Here is a 19,962-nt window from a genome sequence, read left to right as displayed (position 1 = left end):
ATCTGATCTAGTCAACCAATCCATCCAACTCTGTACACACAATAAATGCTTGAGAAAAACTATTTATTTATCCTCAAATTTGGTTTTTCCATACAATACTTCATACCTCTGGTTATTTCTAGAGTGTGCATGCATAAATACATCATCATCAATGGTTACAATAGAAAATTTAAAGGATGGAATCATTGGGTGAAAAGTTGCACTTTTGACAAAAAATTGTCAACAACAAAATTGCAAATCAACAACTTTTACAATTTTTCCCTTAAGAAAAGATTACTTGTGCATTTGCCTTCCTACAAAACTTATTAAGGTATAATGAATATAAAAACATATTAGAGACTCCTATTTACTCAAAATATTCAATTTTAGGATCTTTTTGGACTAAGTGAACTTAGGTTTATAAGCACACCTAAACTTCCTTGACCAAACATAAGATCATTGCTTATTACATTCAAAGTGAAATTAAAAAACATCTTGTTGTGGATCATTACATATCTTTCATAAGTTCATCCATAAGGTCATCCTATGCCTTGATCCACATTGTGTCCTTGGTGCTTTGTACTACCATCCTTACCTGGACCATATATGCACCCTAAAATGGTTGCCTAGACTATGGGCCCACATTATTCAACTTATCAAATTTGTTGAATCAATGGTTTGAAATATTTTATTAAATCAGTTCAAATCAATTTCTTTGATCAAATTGTAATTAATTTAATTATTTTATAAGGTTTGATAATTTTATCTTAAGTCTTATTTGATTAAAAGAAAAACCTATTTTTTAATTAAATAATTAATCCACATTTAATTAAGTAAGAGAAAAACTCATCTTTTAATTTAATTAAATATTTCCTATTTAATTTAATTAAATATTTCCTATTTAATTAAAATAACTTGCTCCCTTTTAATTAAATAAAATCCCCTTTCAATTAAAAGAAAGTCCCTCTTTTAATTAAATAAATAAAATCCCCACTTAAACTTCTCTTTGTAATAAAAAAGAAAATTAAATAAAAAAAAATTAAACCCACTTAAAAAGGAAATAAAATAAATAAAAATAAATAAATCTCTTTTTTCTCTACACTTAAATGCATGTATCTCTAAGTGGGATTCCTCTTTTTCCTCTTTCCACTTTCTTCTCAAACACTCCTCTTTTATCATTGGTGGAATTTTGTCTCACATGGATCAAACTCTATTATCCCATGTTGGTTCTGAGAAGCCTCACACCTCCACATTTTCATTTATAAGGAGCCCTACTTTTCTCATTTTCATATAGAGAGCAATATAGAGAAAGATATAGAGAAATATAGAGGAAGATTTTATTGTTATGCTACAAGTTTAGAAAGCAATTTTGGAGAAGGAGTTTGGGCCTTAGGATTTGGACATTGGAGCTTCATTGAAACTTCTCTCTTCTTATCTTATTCTCTCTTGCATCCATGGATTCCATCATGAGGTTTCATCCTTACATTTCCATATTATCTTAGAGCCATATTTGGTTTCATAGATTAATGTTGCATTGTTATTTCCTTTCATAGATTAGATTTCCTTTCTTGCATTGCTTTGCATTGTTATCATATAGATTATCTTGCATCTTCATTTGCATTCATATTTTGATCTTTGAATTTCTCATTTTATGGTATACTTGCATTGGCACAAACTAGGTTAAACTGAGGGCCTCTATTACAAACCCTTGCACTCCATGAATAGAGAGCTATGAGCCACCATTCAAGATCTCATTCTTGAAAAATCTTGGATATGATGACTCATAGAAGTGTGTCACATTTTAGCACACAGACCCATTGTAGTGTTACACCACTAGATGATAGATTTTGCATCTATCAATGTTGCTCCATATTTTTACTTTTATTCTTCATGAGATAAGGATCTTTTGATACATTCACCTACACCATCATGCTCTCCCTTTCCATGACCAGCCTCTATGAAATTCCACATATATTGAATTCTAGACAACTTGTGCATCCTACTCAACCAATAGAACATCCATGCATTCTTGAATTGAGATGTGTAATTTTCTAACCAAATAATGTGTTGGTGATATGGTATACCCCTGTTAGCCAAATCTCCATAAAATAGTTGAAAACAACCATGTAAAAACTCCATAGGATGTGATTGATCATCATTGTTGTAAAAATGGTACTCCCTTAATATCTTCTTGTCATCCTCTATACTTATAGGTGAATGCATGAATGTTATGTGAACAAATATCAAAACCTGTTGAGAAGTGTAATACTTTTCTTGCACCTCATTTTGTGGTTGTATTGTGTAGTTCTATATGAATTTTCCAACAAAAATAATGGTATCCAATGTAAATGTATCCTTTCACAACTTGAATTGAAAATCTAGCCATCAAGTTCTATGTGTATGCCTTGTATACTTGTACATAATCTTTTCACAAAAAATCTTCATGAACTCATACTCTAGAATCTTTTCAATGACTAAATCACATCTTTTACCCTATTTCCCATCTTTTAGAGCATATGCCACTGTCTTATATTTTTGATAAACTACTATTTCATTTCCAATTGCATGTGTACTATCTATGTGTTCACAACTTGATAAAAGCTACACATAACTACAAAATAAGCATCTACCATCCAAACATGATGTCTTGTAATTTTTTTGACCATCCTCTATTTCATATAAAATGTTGGATATTAATTCCCTTAAAGATCTAAGTGGCTCATTCATGTCATATTCTTGCAAAACACACTTAGAATGCACACACACACACACACACACACACACACACACACACACACACACACACACACACACACACACACACACACATGCCTAAAAAAATCAAAATGGTTAGAAAATTCAATATGTATCCTACAACAAGAAGTTGTGCATGTGTGATTTATCTTCACATAAATTTTTTTACCCATCTCAAAAAATCTTTGACTTATTCAAATTTATAAATACATACCATAAATTTTGCAAAAATTGTGTCTAAGTTGAGTCCAAAAAATATTCTAGATATGGATCATGATTTTGGCTACCAATCCTTCTTCTTACAAAATCTATTTGATTAGGGAAAACACAAGTGTTATTTGTCTAGAAGTCTTCAATCAATGATTTCATAGCTTCACTAATTTCTTTATCCTTTCATGATAGTCTACTAATAAATGTCTATAACTCATTTTTTGTTGGATCTTCCATGCTCTCACACCTTACCATGGCTCTCCTTAGAGTATCTCTACCAATTTTAAAAATTTTTCTTGTCTTTCTCATGAATTAAGCTTTCTTCATTTGGGTACTTACTATTGTTGATGTAAGTATGCATCTTGTGATATTACTATCTTTGGTGAATGATTTAGAACCCACTTTATCATATGCACTCATTATATTCTTTACAATGCTTTTTTCATTTGAATCATCCATCATTATTAGCCATAAAATCTTTATGATGGGCCTAAATTTACAATTTCTCATCATTAAAAGTAATAATTGGCATTGAACTATAATATTTAATTCTTCAAAGAATAATTTCCACATCTGATTAACTTTTCTTTGACAAGTACACTTGCTAATCTTGCTAGGAATTGATTTTAAAATGTTAGTATTAATATCAACCAAATATTTTGGTTTTATCCAGTGATCATAATCCTCCTTTTAGTTAGTAGCTAGGTCAAAGGAGTTCTTCTTTCCACTCATAGACCCCAAGGTCATAGCCTCATCACAACTCTCCCAGTGGTGGTTTTTGTGGCCATCATTGCTTGACCTAGAAAAATGGGCTTAAGTTGGTCTCTAGTGGCTCCTCCTACTACCACTAATATGGGTTGGTTATTTTCTCACTGTGACCCCAATTGGGACTTTCCTCAACTAGAATTAGCCATTTCTCCTCATAGGACTAAGGAAGATAATGATAAGGATAATGATAAATATGCTACTACTATTAAAAGTTGGGCTCCCCTTGAGCCAACCAATAACCCCAAGGATTTCTAGGGTTTTGATGAAAAAGATCCTCCTTCGGTTGCCATTGCTCTTGCATCTTGAAGGTTTTATGTTTTTTCTTTTATATGTTTTTTGATGAATAATTGATCTCTAGCCTTGGGATCTTTGAACTCGCAGGTGATCTTTAAACCCCTAGCCCCTTTTTGTGAATATGTATCTTTAAATTTTAATTAGTGATAAAGGTATATTCATCAAAAAATATTTTGGTCTTCTAAAATGAATTCTAGAAAGTGTTATAATCTCTTCCATTCCCTCAACATTTTGAACATCAACATAAGGTTGAGTGATTTGTGTACCTTGAACTGAAGATAATATGACGTGCCAATAAGATGAAAAAGATGAAATATCATCTGCTTGATATGTTAATGTTGTGCCTTCAATATGACATGATGATATGACTCCAACATTGGAAGATGGTGTAGTTTCACAATTCAATTGTCTTCTTGAGCAAAACAGAGTCATTTATTTTCTTTGTCTTTCCAATTCTTCCTCTTTTTTCCTTTTTATTGGTGGTTTGTGTTCCTCTTTGAAAACAATTCTTCATTATTGCATTAAAATTTTCTTTTTTCACATAGTAGTTTCATTTTAACTCTTTTAATTTCAAAATCAATCTCCCTCTCTTCTATTGTTTGAGTTTTTGGTTTCTTCCTTGGCATGATGACAGTTTCTATATGTCAAATTTCTCAAACATTTGAATTACTTACAATATGTAAATAAAAATCATTTAAATACATATAAAAATTACAATTATTTCAATGAATCCACATTATATATTAAACAACTTGTCAAATTTCTAACCATTTCCAAATAACAATTCATTCAAACATACAAATTTTAGTGAACTCACCATATATTAAACAAATTTTCAAATTATAATAAAATTTCTCTCCATAGTAACAAAAACTATTTAAAAAAGATTGCACTAACCTTTTCTATAGAAATAATGTTCAAAAAGCCTTCAAATACTATATCTAATGACTGAATTTAGTGTTTTGCAGCTTCCAATAGCATGAAACCCATGTTTTTTGTTGGAGTACCGAAAAAAACAATAGAAAAAAAGACAATATGGGTCATTAGGGACCCAAATGTTCCTTATAACTTTTTTTGACATTTTTATATAGCGTGTATGCCCTATAAAACATGCACACACTATAGTATGTATGCACTATGTGAATAATCTCTCTCCCTATCCCACCCTCTCCCATCCCCTCCTCTCTCTCTCTCTCATATCCTCTACTCTCTCCCCACTATCCCACCCTCTCCCATCAACTACTCTCTCTCTCTCTCCCCTACTCTACCATCACCCTCTATCTCTTCTCTCTCTCCCTCTCCCTCCCTCCATCCCTCTCTCTCTCTCCCTCCCTCTCCCATACCCTAGTCCCTCACCACCTATCCCAACCTCTCCCCTCCCTATCCTACCCCCTCTCTCTTTAGGCCACCCTCTCCCCATCCCCTACTCTCTCTATTTCTATCTATCCCTCTCTCTCTCTCTCTATATATATATATTTTTCATGTATTTATCTTGATCTTCACCGCCATATTTATCTTGGTAAATCTCTCTCCCATTCCACTCTTTTACTGTATATTTCTCACACACACATCTTTGTCTCTATCTCTCTCCCCCCCCTCTCTCCCTCTCTCTATTCCACCATCTCCCATCTCCTTCTCTCTCTCTCTCTCTCTCCCTCTCCACCCTCTCTCTCTCCCTCTCCCTCTCCCACCCTCTCCTATCTCCTTCTCTCTCTTTCCTCTCCACCATCTACTCTCTCTATCCCTCTCTATCTCTCTCCATATCTCTCCTCATCTATCTCTATCCCACCTTGTCCCATCCTTTAATCTTTGTCTCTCTCCTCTTCCAACCCCTACTCTCTCTCCCTCTCTCTCCACTTATGCCACCCCCTACACTATCTCCCCCTCTCCTACTATCTCTCTCCTGCTCTCACTCTTTCTCTCTTTGTCTTCCTCTCTTCATCTCCCACCACTTACTATCTCCTCCCCTACCCTCTCTTTGTGTTCCTATATACCACCCTCTTCCATAACTTACTCTCTCTCTCTCTCTCTCTCTCTCCAACCCTCTCCCATCTCCTACTCTCTCCCATCCCCCTCTCTCTTGCTCCATCTCTCTTCTCTTCTCTCTCTATCATACCCTCTCCCTCTCCCTCCCACCCCCTACTCTTTCTCTCTACCCCTATCCAACCCCACCCCACACCTCTCTATCTATATATCTCTCTCTTGTTCTCCTTCCCTCTCTCCCTACCTCCTCTACCAACCCTGAGTCTCTTTGCCTCCCTATCCCACCCTCTCCCCCCGATCACACCCTCTCTCTCTTTGTCTCTCTCTGCCACCCCCTACTCTTTGTCTCTACCCATATCCCACCCCACCCCCTCTCTCTCTTCATGTGTGTGTATCTTCATCTCCATATTTATCTTGCTAAATATCTCTCTCATTCTACACTTTTACTATATATTTCTCTCTTTCACACACACATCTCTCTCTCTCTCTCTCTACCCATATCCCACTTGCCTCCCTTCCTCCATCCCTCCCTCCCTACCTCCTCTACCATCCCCTAGTCTCTCTGTCTCCCCTTATCCCACCCTTTCCCCCATCTCACCCTCTCTTTCTATCCCACCCTCTCCCATCCCTACTCTCCCTCTCTCTCTCTCTCTCTCTCTCTCTCTCTCTTTCTCTCTCTCTCTCTCCCTCCCTCCCTCTCTCCCTTTCTCCCTCTCCCATATACTACTCTCTCTCTCCCCCTATCCCACCCTCTTCCCTCCTCATCCTCTCTCTCTCTCTACCTTTCCCTTCTATAACCTACTCTCTCTATTTTTATGTCTCCCTCCCTCTCTTTGTATATATATATTTTCATGTATCTATCATGATCTTCATGTCCATATTTATCTTGCTAAATATCTCTCCCATTCCACTCTTTTACCACCTCTCTCTCTCTCTCTCTCTCACACACACACACACACACACACATCTCTCTCCCCCTCTCCCTCTCCCTCCCTCCTTCCCTCCATCTCCCAACCCCTACTTTCTATCTCCCCTATCCAAACCCCCATCCCCCCTCTCTCTATCACTCTCTCTCTCCCACCTTGTACTCTTTCTCTCTACCTGTATACTACCCAAACCCCCTCTCCCTCTCTCTCTTTCTTTCTCTTTCCCCCTCTATCTCTCACTCCCTCTCTCTGCCTCCTCTATAATCCCCTAGTTTCTGTCTTCCCCTATCCCACCCTCTCCCCCATCCCAACCTCTCTCTCCCCCCATATCTCTCTATCCCATCCTCTTCCATCCCCTACTATCTCTCTCCCTCCCTCCCTCTCCATCTTTCTCACAAGCTCTCTCTCTCTCTCTCTCTCTCTCTCTCTCTCTCTCTCTCTCTCTCCCACTCTCCCTCCCTCTCTCTCTCCCACTCTCCCTCCCTCTCTCTCCCCCTTCCTCTCTCATTCACTAGTCTTTCTCTCTCTCTCTCTCTCTCTCTCTCTCTCCCCCTATTGCACCCTCTCCCTTCTTTATCCTCTCTCTCTACCACCCTCTTCCATCCCCTGCTCTCTCTATTTATATCTCTCCCTCCCCCTCTCTCTATATATATTTTCATGTATCTATCATGATCTTCATCTCCATATTTATGTTGCCAATTATCTCTCCCATTCCACTCTTTTACTATATATTTATCACCTCTCTCTCTCTCTCTCTCTCGCTCTCTCTTTTTCTCTCTCTCTCCCTCCCTCTCCCTCCCTCCCTCCCTCCCTCCCTCCATCTCCCAACCCCTACTCTCTCTTCTCTTATCCTAACCCCCACCTTCTCTTTCTCCCTCCTCTCTCCTACTCTCTCTATCTTCTTTTCCCATTCTCTCTCTCCCTCTCCCACCTCTACTCTACCATCTCTCACCATCTCTCTCTCTCTCTCTCTCTCTCTCTCTCTCTCTCTCTCTCTCTCTCTCTCTCTCTCTCTCCTCTCTATCCTGTCCCACCCCCTCCTCTCTCTCTCTCTCTCTCTCTCTCTCTCTCTCTCTCTCTCTCTCTCTCTCTCTCTCTCTCTCTCTCTCTCTCTCCCTCTCCAACCCACTACCATCTCTCTGCCCCTATCCTACCCCCCCTCTCTCTCCCTCCATCCCTCCCTCCCCCCCCTCCTTCTCTCTATATCTCCCTCCCTCTCTCCCCCCTCTCCCATCCCCTAGTCTCTCTCCACCTATCCCACCCTATCCCCTCTTTATCTTAACCTCACTCTCTATATCTCTCTCCCCTCCTCTCTCTCCTTCCATCCCTCTCCCTCACTTCCTCTCTCACTGCTTACTATCTCATCACCTACCCTCTATATGTGTGTGTATCCCACCCTCTCCCATCCCTTATTCTCTCTCTCTCTCTCTCTCTCTCTCTCTCTCTCTCTCTCTCTCTCAGTCTCTTTCTCTTCCTCTCTCTATATGTGTATCCCACCCTCTCTCTCTCTCCCCATCCTCTACTCTCTCTCACTCCCTATGCTCTCTCTATCTTTCCTTCCTTCTCTGCTTTCCTCATCTATTGAAATTTAGGCTTACAAAGTGCATGAAAACTATAGTGCATGCACACTATTTAAGCCTGAATTCAAAAATACTTTAACTAGCATGTACACAATATTTAAAGGTTTGGATTCTACTAATATTAAGGCTTGGATTTTCCTTATGGATCCAACCGAAAGGTTTGGAGTCTCTAAGATGGTCTAAGATGTGTTTTACAATAAGCATACAAAAAATGATTCATTTTTCTTGTGTGTTCTCCTTCAAGATTCGTCATGGTTGAGCATTGATAAAATTAGATTACATGATATTGTAGATCTTTTTGTTAGTTATATAACCATATAATTTCTTTTGAATGTATGTCTATTTTACCTCAAAAACCAACATGTACTAATTGGGGTGTAGATTTTAGCTCATTCATCAAATTTTGCAACAACTTATTTTTTTAGAACTAGACTCCATTCTACACTTAAAAAAAAAAAAAGTTTTGATTTTAGGTTAGTTTTCAATCATTTCTAAGGGGAGCATATAAATTTCTCATGTTTTTGAGATGTGTCCAATTAAAAAATTTGTCAAAAGAATACACATCATAAAATTACCCAAAAAAATCTAGGATAAACTACACAATGTTAGGTAACTTTTGACTAGAGCAATTAAATAATTTCAAAAAAAAAGTTCAAATTTTAGGGGGGCACACTTTGCACTATGTTATTTTTTTTGAAAAAATAGTACTACTTTTTGTGGTCCATTCTTTTATGACCTCATACTAAACCATTTTGAAAAAAAAAAGTAGTTTAGAAACTTAATTCAAAGGACTACTAGTTTTTTTTTGTCATATGTTCAAATTTTGAGTATAACTATCTTAAAATTCTTGTTGAAGTTCATAAATTTTTTATTTTAGAAAGAAAAAAGTGGCCACTTATACCCCTTTTTGACACCACAAATGGTGCACTTACACTACAATAAATAACTTCCAATTCATGCCCCTAAAAATGCTAGGATATTTTCCCATATGAATACTAAGGTAGATATGGTTGGAGAATTAGGGCCAAAGGCACACAAAATATTCCAAACACTTTGTAGAGTTAACACAATGAAAGAAAATAATAGAGAAAAATACCAAGGAGAGAAGAAACAACAATGCCTTTATTGATTCATCATATTATTTAAAAATATGTCCAACTGTGAGGCCTTCTGGGTTGTATCCAATATAAGATGATTACAAATTCTAACTCTAGACTCACTCCTCCATGATAATTCACATTTCTTTTCAAACTCTCTAATCCTTACTTGTCTTAGTCCTAGAAACATCTATTTATGTTAGAAAGTAAAGTCTGCCAAGATAACTAATTGATTGGGGGGTGTAAATTAATTATTAAACTATTAAAACATTTATCAACCTTATTAATCCTTAACCATGTGAATAATATAAACAAAAACCACAAGAAGATACACACAAATAATAACACCAAATTTGTTAAATATAGAAAACCTTAGTGTGGATGGTACCCACAAAATGATGTTCTAATATAAAATTTCCTTTTAAGATGATGGACTCTATTAGGAGCCGATGAAATACATTCAGTACATATCAGTACCTATTAAGAGACATTGAATCCATGTTAGGATATTCCAACCCTATTAGGAGTTGTAGAAGGATCCACCATCCAAAAAAATTAAGGGCAAGACTACTCAACTTACTACCTAACTAATCTTTGTACTATTCATTGCAAAATAATAGAAATGAATAACTTGAACTCCTTTGTCCTCTTGACTATACTGAAACCTCTTCTAATCTCAATAACATATCACTAACTTCATAACGAAATAATCCTTTGGGTGGCTTACACATATTTATCACCTTTGCATATCACTTGCACAATTCACTCTTTTACTCTTGATGAGACACTTCACAATAAGGAAAATGACCCTCCTTTATACCTGTTATCATTTTTTCGCCCCGCCAAGATTCAAATTTCAAATGTCCAGCCCATTCAATGACTAATTCCCAGAGTTAATATTATTTTAATGCCTAAGCGATCAAGCTTTATAACATGGTTTCTGCGGCCCACAGGTTCTCCATCGTCAGATCTGAGGAGATCGACGGTTAGCACTATGTCACTTTTCAAAAGTTGCACAGTGGATAGCATAGTGACATCGCGCCCCGTCGACGCGTGTCCAATGGGTCTAGTTTGTAGGTCATCCAAGGTTCTTTGGCGGGTCAAAAAAGTTTCATGGTGGGCGGTCAGTTTCATGGGCTAGAGACGAGAAATTTCGGTGGGGCGTCATGTCACCATCAAAAAACTCTTGAGTTTTTCGATAGCGACATAGTGCCCCGCCAGCCAAAGACATGGTGGAACCATGGGTGACATGGAGGGGTGGTCGCATTGAAGTTTTGATGCATCACCAGCTTGGTGGACCTTGATGTCAGCAGGGTTGGACCCGCCATCTTCTAATGTTTCACACAACTTTCTTCACCCTTGGATCGATGCAGATCAACGACGGGCGCCATCTCACTATGATGAAGTTGCACGGTCTTTACCATAGCAACATAGTGCCTCAGTGACATGTGTCAAGTTGGGTCGTGTTATCTCGTAAACCTCAAGGGTGATGCCAGGTGTGCTGATAGCATTTTGTAGGCCCAAAAGCAGAGAAGCAAAGTGTGAAGTACAACAAGTCTTCACAATTGTCAGATTAATTCAGATCAACGGATGGCTCCATCTTGCTATGGTGAAGTTGCAAAATCTTTACCATAGCAACATAGCGCCCTTTCGCCAAGTGGATCAGTAGAGCCAGGTCTCACCAAAGTACGTCTGTCAAGTATTGCTAGGTGTCATTCAAGTGTGGTGCAGTTGCTGAGGTGGCACCAAGTATGATGGGCCTGGGGTAAGAACAATATAGTGATATGATGAGTCTTCACGATTGTCATATTTAAGGCCGATCAACGTTTGGTGCTATCTCGCCATTGAAAGTTGCACGGTGGATACCATGGCAACATAGCACCTCAGTGAAACGTGTCTCACTATCTCATCCAAGGTTGATGGTTAGCGGCTGGCAGTTAGTGTCACGATCAGGTTTGTGTGATAATCACAGTTAATGATAACAATTCGAGGGTGGCACGGTTAGTTTGATAAAGGGTGGTCAACTGCAGAGGACTTCCTAGGTGGCAAAATGAAAAGAAGTGATTGGCCCGCATGGCCCAGTTGGCTTGTGAAACTAGGTTGACTTTCTGACCCTACTGATTCATGCACCAAAAAAGGAAAATCAAGGGTTATCTTGCGGATCTGATCTCAACGATCAATCCAAACTACCAGAAATGAATGTGAAACATAGAAAGACACTCCGCCATCCCAGTCGATCCATCTACCTGGTTAGAGTGCAGTTATGGTGCTATTTCTATCTTCTCAGGGCATTATTTGACAGTAGGATTAGATTTTCTTTAGATCCCCATGATTGTCCTCCGTAGGACTTAATGGCAAGTAGCTGCGAAGTTATTTCAGCAGGAAAAGATCTCAGTTATGCCTGAACTATAAAGGTAGATTTTGTAGTTTTTGTAAAAAAAGACCCTCTCTCTAATTTTCCTCTGCTATTGCTCTGAAATTCTAGTGTAAATTCCCCTATGCCTCTAAACTGTCTAATTCTCCACTTATCTCCTTCAGCCATTGGTATTAAAGTGCAAGAATTCTTTGCTTGTGCCATTGCTTTGTAGAAATTTGTAATCTGCATGACTGTATCTCTATTGGCCTATGAATGATATATAAGTGAACTTCTTCCTTGTGTCATTTATCTTGGTTTTATGATCTATATGTGGTTATTTGATTAAAGCAAGTCTGGATATGTATATCCTTAGTTTCATTCTGGTTCAGTAGTGCATGTATGGGCAGAGATTGGTTCGAACACTCTATTTTGGTGCAACACCTCCTTAGATTAGAACTAGGTAGATTTGCTTTCGTGCTCTCCTTATCCCTTTTCCTCTCCAAGAGTATTTAGGTGCACCTTGATAGTAAGAGGAAGCTGGCCTTCTTTGGAGACTCAACCTCACAGTTCAAGTCCCACAGCTTGGAGGTTGTTTCCATGTTTCACTAGGTTGTCCTCGCGCATAGGCCTTGGACAAGGGTGCAAATCTAAGTGACAACAGTTTTTGGCACACCCAGTGGGACTCACCTATTAAAGATTTAAAGTCTACTAGTGTCAAAGAAGAAAGAGTTTCAAGATTAATACTAAAGAGATAGTACTAGCTTCAGTGTTTAAGCCTTCAAGAGGCTGATTCTTCAAAGTACTTGGTGACTCTAAGCTTTGAAAAATCTTGTTCCAGGCCAAAGTTGCAGAAATTCATGCCCAGAGCTGAAACAAGGGCATCTTCTAGAGGTAAATTTCAATATCAAGAGCTTTCTCTTTCAAATCCTAGAAGAAAGAGGACTAGAATTTCATTATCACTAGTTAGGGGTGTAACAACAATCAATATACCTGTAAGATCTATCTCTACTCCTCCTGTTGTTTGAACTCAACCTAGATTGCCATCAACACTCATCAATAGAACACTTGTTTACATGGAACAACCAAGAGTTCATGCTTTTGCCACCTTTAATGGTGGAAGTCCTCTATTGTTAGCCCAAAGACATGATATACCAGTATCTGCACTCAAAAGTATACCTAATTTTACTGGTGAAACTTCCATCTCCCCTTTAGAGCATATCCAAGAAGTAGCAAATGTCTGTAATATTCATGGTATTACAGAGGATGATGTTTCTATCAGACTTCTAGCCTCATCTTTAAAAGGAAAAGCATTATAGTGGTATAGAGGCTTAGCTCATGGTTCTATAACTGATTGGGATGGACTAGGAGCAGGATTATGCAAACATTTTGAGGATAGAAGTGACTATCTGTCACTTTTAGAGTAGTTGAATACTATTAAAAGAGCCCCCCATGAGTGTATGACTGATTTTAACTATAGATTTCAAAAGACATGGGATAGAATACCTACTACAGTGAAACCTACCCCTGGTAATGCCTTCTTGCATTACCTTAGAGCTTTTAACAGTGATATTGCCACTACAATCCAAACTATGGGAGCAGATACCTTGCCTAATGCCTATGAGATAGCCATAAAAGTTGAGAACATCCTAATACAAGGAGGAAAGTTGGCTCCAAGGCCCCCTATGCCTTTCTTTCCTGATGTTCCCAACCACCAACTGACAATGGCCCCTCTTCCTACAACTTCTACATCACAAGCCCTTCTTCTAGTCCCTCAAGCTTCCACATCCTAAAATGGGATAGATGAACTCAAAGAGATGCTCCAAGGTCTAGTGCTAAATATAGATAAAAGAGAGAAGAGACTGGATAAAAAATTGCAAGAGTAGGGGAGGGAGTTGAAAGACCAAGGAAAGAGATTAGAGGGTAGTTTTTTTATGATACAAAAAATGAGTAACAAGGTGGTGGCCTTAGAGAGGCACCAAGCTCAAGATGGCAAGCCTCCCCAATTGCAATATCAAGCTCCAAATGGTGGTAGGCCTCCTAATCAGTGGAATAGCTCTTTTGATCAGGGTAGGCAAAATAGTCATGCTTCTGCTTCAAGCTCAAATCAGAATAGAGCTATAGTCCCTCAAAATAACTTGGCCCAAGTTCAAGATTTCTATCCTTCCTACAACTATTCTTATGCCTATTGCATGTGCCAGAAGTCAGAATCTTATTTGGCCCTAATTGTCCAAGAACCAATAGCAAAGAAATCATCCAAGGAGGCCTCGTATATTCAAGGGAATGATGATTGCTCTTTCATGAATCATTAGATTGGGTAGCATTGTAATGTAAACCAAGATTCCATCACTCATAACACTAGAAGCAAAAAAAGAGCTATGGAAGAAATTGTCCCTCCTCCTCCTAATCAGGCCTCAACTTCAAATGCAGCATCTCACGAGCAAGTAGCAAATGAACGAACAAGTACTTTGCATCAGCAAAGGCAAGATTCTAGAAGGAAAGATGCAAGTGATCCTTATGTTTCCCCATCTCAACCCCTTATACGTGTGACTCCCAAAGTTTCTACCAAAGTTCCTAATGCACCATTTAGTGTGGTAGAGCAAATGAAGAAGACAAATGTGAACATTTCTATGTGGGACGCTATTGCTACCATACCAATGCAGAAAAGGATGCTGCAACAAGAATTAGAGAAGATTGAACCCAAGGATTAGCCATCTACCATGGAGAGTGCCACAAGTCTAGTACAACCAGCAGGGGATGTGGAGACAAATAAAAAGGTTAGACCTCCTCCATTCTATGTTTCTCTGATTATAGGGGGCAAATTAGTCCACAATTGCATGATAGATTCAGGGGCTAGTAGCTCAGTGATGCCTAGGTGTGTTGCTGATGCTTTAGGAATGAAGTATGAGCCCATTGTTAGGGATGTGTTATAGTTGGATGGTAGTACTATCAAAACTATAGGTATCCTTAGGAATGTGGAGATGGCCCTACATGCATGCCCTGGTTGCACTGTGATTCAAGACATATCTATTGCTGAAGTTAAGCCCCACTTTGCTATCTGTCTTTCAAGAGACTTCACTGCTTAAATTGGTGGATTCATATCTGCTGATTGGTCATATATGTCTTTTAAGACCAGATATGGAGCCAATGCTTCAATTAGAGCAGAACCTCAAGCCCTTCATCACACTGAATCCTAAACCCCCAACTTCATCAATATGAATTGTTCCATTTTAGAAATGAATGAAAATGACACAGTAAATGAGCCTACCACTTCCATAGCAGAGATTCTTGATTTCTTCTTGGATGAGTGGGAAAATGCATATCAATTTGAGCCTATGTTAGAGACTCTTGAGACGGGGCTTAGTACATATTACATAATAGAGAAAGATGCTCAAGTTCCTGATCTTGTTGGGACTAATGATGATATAAATGGAACATGGAGTATGTACTTTGATGGCTCAAGGAATAGAAATGGATCAGGGGCTGGTATTATGTTGATCTCTCCTGCACAAATAAGATACTACTTCTCCTTTAGGCTCCAATTTAGTTGCACCAATAATGTGGCTGAGTATGAATCCTTGATTCAAGGCCTCCTACTTACCCAAAAGAGAGGAATTCAAGTTTTGAAAGTATATGGAGATAGTGAGTTGGTAGTCAATTAGTTGAGAAACCAGAACGTCACCAAAAATGGCCTGCTCAAGTCTTACAAACACAAAGTCTTGGATTTGCTTGAGGGCTTCAATGCATTTAATATTCAGAGCATTCCTAGGAAAGAAAATAAACATGCTGATAGACTTGCAACAATAGGTGCATCTTATGATGTACTAGGGAATATTGAGGAGAAGAAGAAGCAACAAATAAAGGTGGTAGTGAGGCCTTCCATCCTTGACAACAACACTCATTGGCAGGTGTCTGATTCTGATGAGCAAATTGTGAGTTTCTTGCAGAATGAGGTAGAATTCTCAGATAGAAACTAGTCAAGACTGTAAGATCAGTATGGTGACCAGATCATTCATCTCAGTTCTAACAAGTTGCCCAAGGGTCTCATTACCTTGGAGAGTGTCTTTAATCCTGATGATCAAACAAGAGGCAAAGGAATGAATCTAGCTGCAAAAAAGGATGATCATGCCCCAGTTACAATTGCTGATGGAAAATCTCTGAATATGGGGAAGGTATGTTCTGAAACTAAGCAAGAAAGCTTCATTCATCTATGTCAATAATTCAATGATGTATTGGCTTGGACATATGATGACTTAAAAGGGTTTGATCCTAGTTTGTTTCAGCATACCATAGACTTAATTGATAAGGCCAAACTAGTAAGGCAACAAAGGCCAGTGAATCCTAAGATTGAACCTCTAATGTGAAAGGAGCTGTCCAAGTTGATTTGGGCTAATATAATTTTTCCCATCAAGCACTCATCATGAGTAGCCAACCTAGTCCCTGTTAGGAAGAAGAATGGAGAAATCAGATGGTGTGTGGACTTTAGGGATCTTAATCAGGCTTCCCTTAAAGATCACCATCCTCTCCCTTCCATGGAGCAAATTCTATCCAAGGTCAGTGGTTCAAGGAGATTCTCTTTTCTTGATGGATTCTCTAGTTATAATCAAGTGCTGGTTAAAGAATCTGACAGACATAAGACAACATTTACTACTAAATGGGGCACCTATGCTTATTGCAAGATGCCATTTGGGCTAACAAATACAGGTGCCACATTTCAAAAGGAAATGGAGATGGCCTTTAAAAAATTAATTGAAAATTTTGTCATAGTATACCTTATTGATATAACTGTATATTAAAAAAATGTAGAAGATCATTTTGATCATCTAAGACAGGTATTTCTAAGATGTAGAGAGTTTGGGGTCTCCCTCAACCTAGCCAAGTATGTCTTTGCTACAAGCCAAGGAAAATTATTGGGACAATTGTATCTAAGGATGGGCTGACCATTGATCCTAGAAGAACAAAGGAAATACTTGCCCTTCCTATTCCTAAACACAAGAAGGGGCTACAAAGTTTCCTTGGTAGGATAAATTTTGTAAGAAGGTTTATTCCTAATCTTGCTACCATGGTGAAACCTCTTACAGCTATGCTTAAGAAAGGTATGATCTTCTCATGGACCAAAGAAGGGAAGGAGAGTTTTGAAGAGATCAAGGCATCCATAGCCTCAACCCCTACTCTCATGAACCCAAAATTTGAGAAAGATTTCATCCTCTACACTTTAGGTGGTGAGTCAAGTATCTCTGCTATCTTGACTCAAACAAATGACAAGGATGAGGAGCAGCCCATAGCTTTCTTCAGTGAAGGGCTTAAGGAATATGAAAATAAGTACAACTTTGTTGAGAAGTAAGCCCTTGCGGTCATCAGAGCCTTGAAGAAGTTCAAGCAACTCTTATCCCATAATAGGATCCATTTGTTGGTGCCCCATGCCAATGTAAAAGACTTCCTGTAGAGCAAAGATATTAGTGAAAAGAGAGCTAGATGGATCACTAAGGTAATGGAGTATGATGTTGATATTCAGATTACCAATCTAGTAAGAGGGAAAGGGTTGTGCAAAGAAATATTATTAGGTCAGGATTTTGATGAAGAGGCTGCTATGGTATTAACATATCAACAGGAGGAAGGAAATGTTAATGGTCCAAGGAGCTGGATAAATGATATGAAGAGATTCTTATCAGGGAATGGATACCCTCAGGGATTGGACAAAGCTAAAAGAAGACACTATAGATTGTAGTCCATTCCCTATGTTGTAATTGATGGTATCCTATTCAGGAGGGATTTTAATGGGACCCTATTGAGATGCATTGAAGAGGATCAGGCTGAGAGGATGATTAAGGAACTTCATGATGGCCCTGATGGTGGTCATTTCTCTGCAAGAACAACTGCCATGAAGATCATGAGGGCTGGTTATTACTAGCCATCCTTGTTTCACGATTGTTATAGATATGTGAGAAAGTGTGAGAAGTGTGCTTTCTTCTTAGGCAAACAGAGGCTTGCAGCTCTCCCCCTTCATCCTATTCAGGTGGATCAGCCCTTTACTCAGTGGGGGTTGGATTTTATAGGCACCATTAATCCTCCATCTAGTGCAAGTCATAAATGGATTTTGGCTACTACTGATTATTTCACTAGGTGGACAGAGGCAGTTGCCTTGAAGGATGCCACAGAACCATCAGTTGTTGAGTTCCTTGATGGGATTGTATCTAGGTTTTGTGCTCCTTCTACTATCATCTCGGACAATGCTAAGTCTTTTGTTGGGACCCAGATTTGTGCATGGGCAATGAACTACAATATCTACTTGAGCACATCATCAAATTACTATCCCCAAGGTAATGGTTTGGCTGAGTCTTCCAACAAGAATTTGATCAGAATCATGAAGAGGACAATAGAGGACAATCAGAGGGCTTGGCATAAGAAATTAAGAACTACTCTATGGGCTGATAGGATAACACCCAAGAGATATATTGGGAATTCACCTTTTGTGCTGGTATATGGTAGGGAGGCCAGACTCCCAATTTCATTGGAATTTCCATCCTTGGAGTTGGCCCGTCAGCTAGAATTGATTGAAGATAGTGCCATGTCAGTAAGAATGGCAGAGCTAATTGAACTAGAAGAGAAGAGAAATAAAGCTATGCAAACCCTAAAGATACATCAACAGTAGAAGAAGAGGAATTTTGACAAGAAGGCTAGGGCCAGAACCTTCAGAGAAGGAGATTTAGTTCTAAAATGGGATTCAGACAGAGAAAAACCAGGAAGACATTCCAAATTTGATGCATTATGGAGTGGCCCCTATCTGATTGCTAGTTGCAAATAGGCTAATGCTTTCCAACTTAGCAGGCCAAACAGTGAAGTTTTTCCCATTCCAGTTAATGGGATTTATCTTAAAGCTTGCTTCTGATGAGGGTCAAGTTCTTGTATATAAGTAGTTTAGTTTCCTTCTGTTGTTTCCTGCTTTCAAGAAGTGCGCGGGCACAACCGTCTTCCTATGAGGTAGCAGATTTTGAGGTGTTTCAGTTTGTAGAGGAAGTTTTGTTTCGATTCTAGTTGCAGTTGCAGAGTTTTAGGGGTTCATTTTTTAATCTCTCACAGGTAGGGTTAGGGTTTCACAGTATGCATAGACCCATTTTTTGACTCCATAGCCCAATGGATACATGAGGCCACTGGTCATACACATAGCAGGCTTGTGTCCCCTATGAGTTCGCAGAAATGTTATCATTTTTTTGCCCCGCCAAGATTCAAATTTCAAATGTCTAGCCCATTCAACGGCTAATTCCTAGAGTTAATATTATTTTAATGCCTAAGTGATCAAGCCTTATAACATGGTTTCTGCAGCCCGCAGGTTCTCCATCATCAGATCTAAGGAGATCGATGGTTAGTGCTATGTCACTTTTTAGAAGTTGCATGATGGATAGCATAGCAACATTGTGCCCTATCGACACATGTCCGGTGGGTCCAGTTTGCAAGTCATCCAAGGTTTTTTGGCAGGTCAAAAAAGTTTCACAGCGGGTGGTCAGTTTCAAGGGCTAGAGATGAGAAATGCCAGTGGGGTGCCATGTTGTCATCAAAAAACTCATGAGTTTTTCGATAGTGACATAGCGCCCAGCTAGCCAAAGACATGGTGGAACCATGGGTGATGTGGAGGGGTGGTCATATTGAAGTTTTGATGCATCGCCAGCTCGGGGACCTTGAAATCAACAGGGTTGGACCTGCCATCTTCTGATGTTTCACACAACTTTCTTCACCCTTGGATCGACGCAGATCAATGATGGGCACCATCTTGCTATGATGAAGTTGTGCGGTCTTTACCATAGCGACATAGCACCTCAATGACATGTGTCAGGTGGGGCCATATTATCTTGTAAACCTTAGGGGTGATGCCAGGTGTGTTGATAGTGTTTCATGGGCCTAGAAGTAGAGAAGCAAAGTGCAAAGTACAATGAGTCTTCACGATCATTAGATTAAGTCGAATTGACAGATGGCGCGATCTCGCTATGGTGAAGTTGTGCGATCTTTACCATAGTGACATA

Source organism: Cupressus sempervirens, chromosome 7 (assembly GCF_028749045.1).
Source record: "Cupressus sempervirens isolate cs-2001-9-10 chromosome 7, ASM2874904v1, whole genome shotgun sequence".
Classification (NCBI taxonomy): Eukaryota; Viridiplantae; Streptophyta; class Pinopsida; order Cupressales; family Cupressaceae; genus Cupressus; species Cupressus sempervirens.
This window is presented reverse-complemented; position numbering follows the sequence as displayed.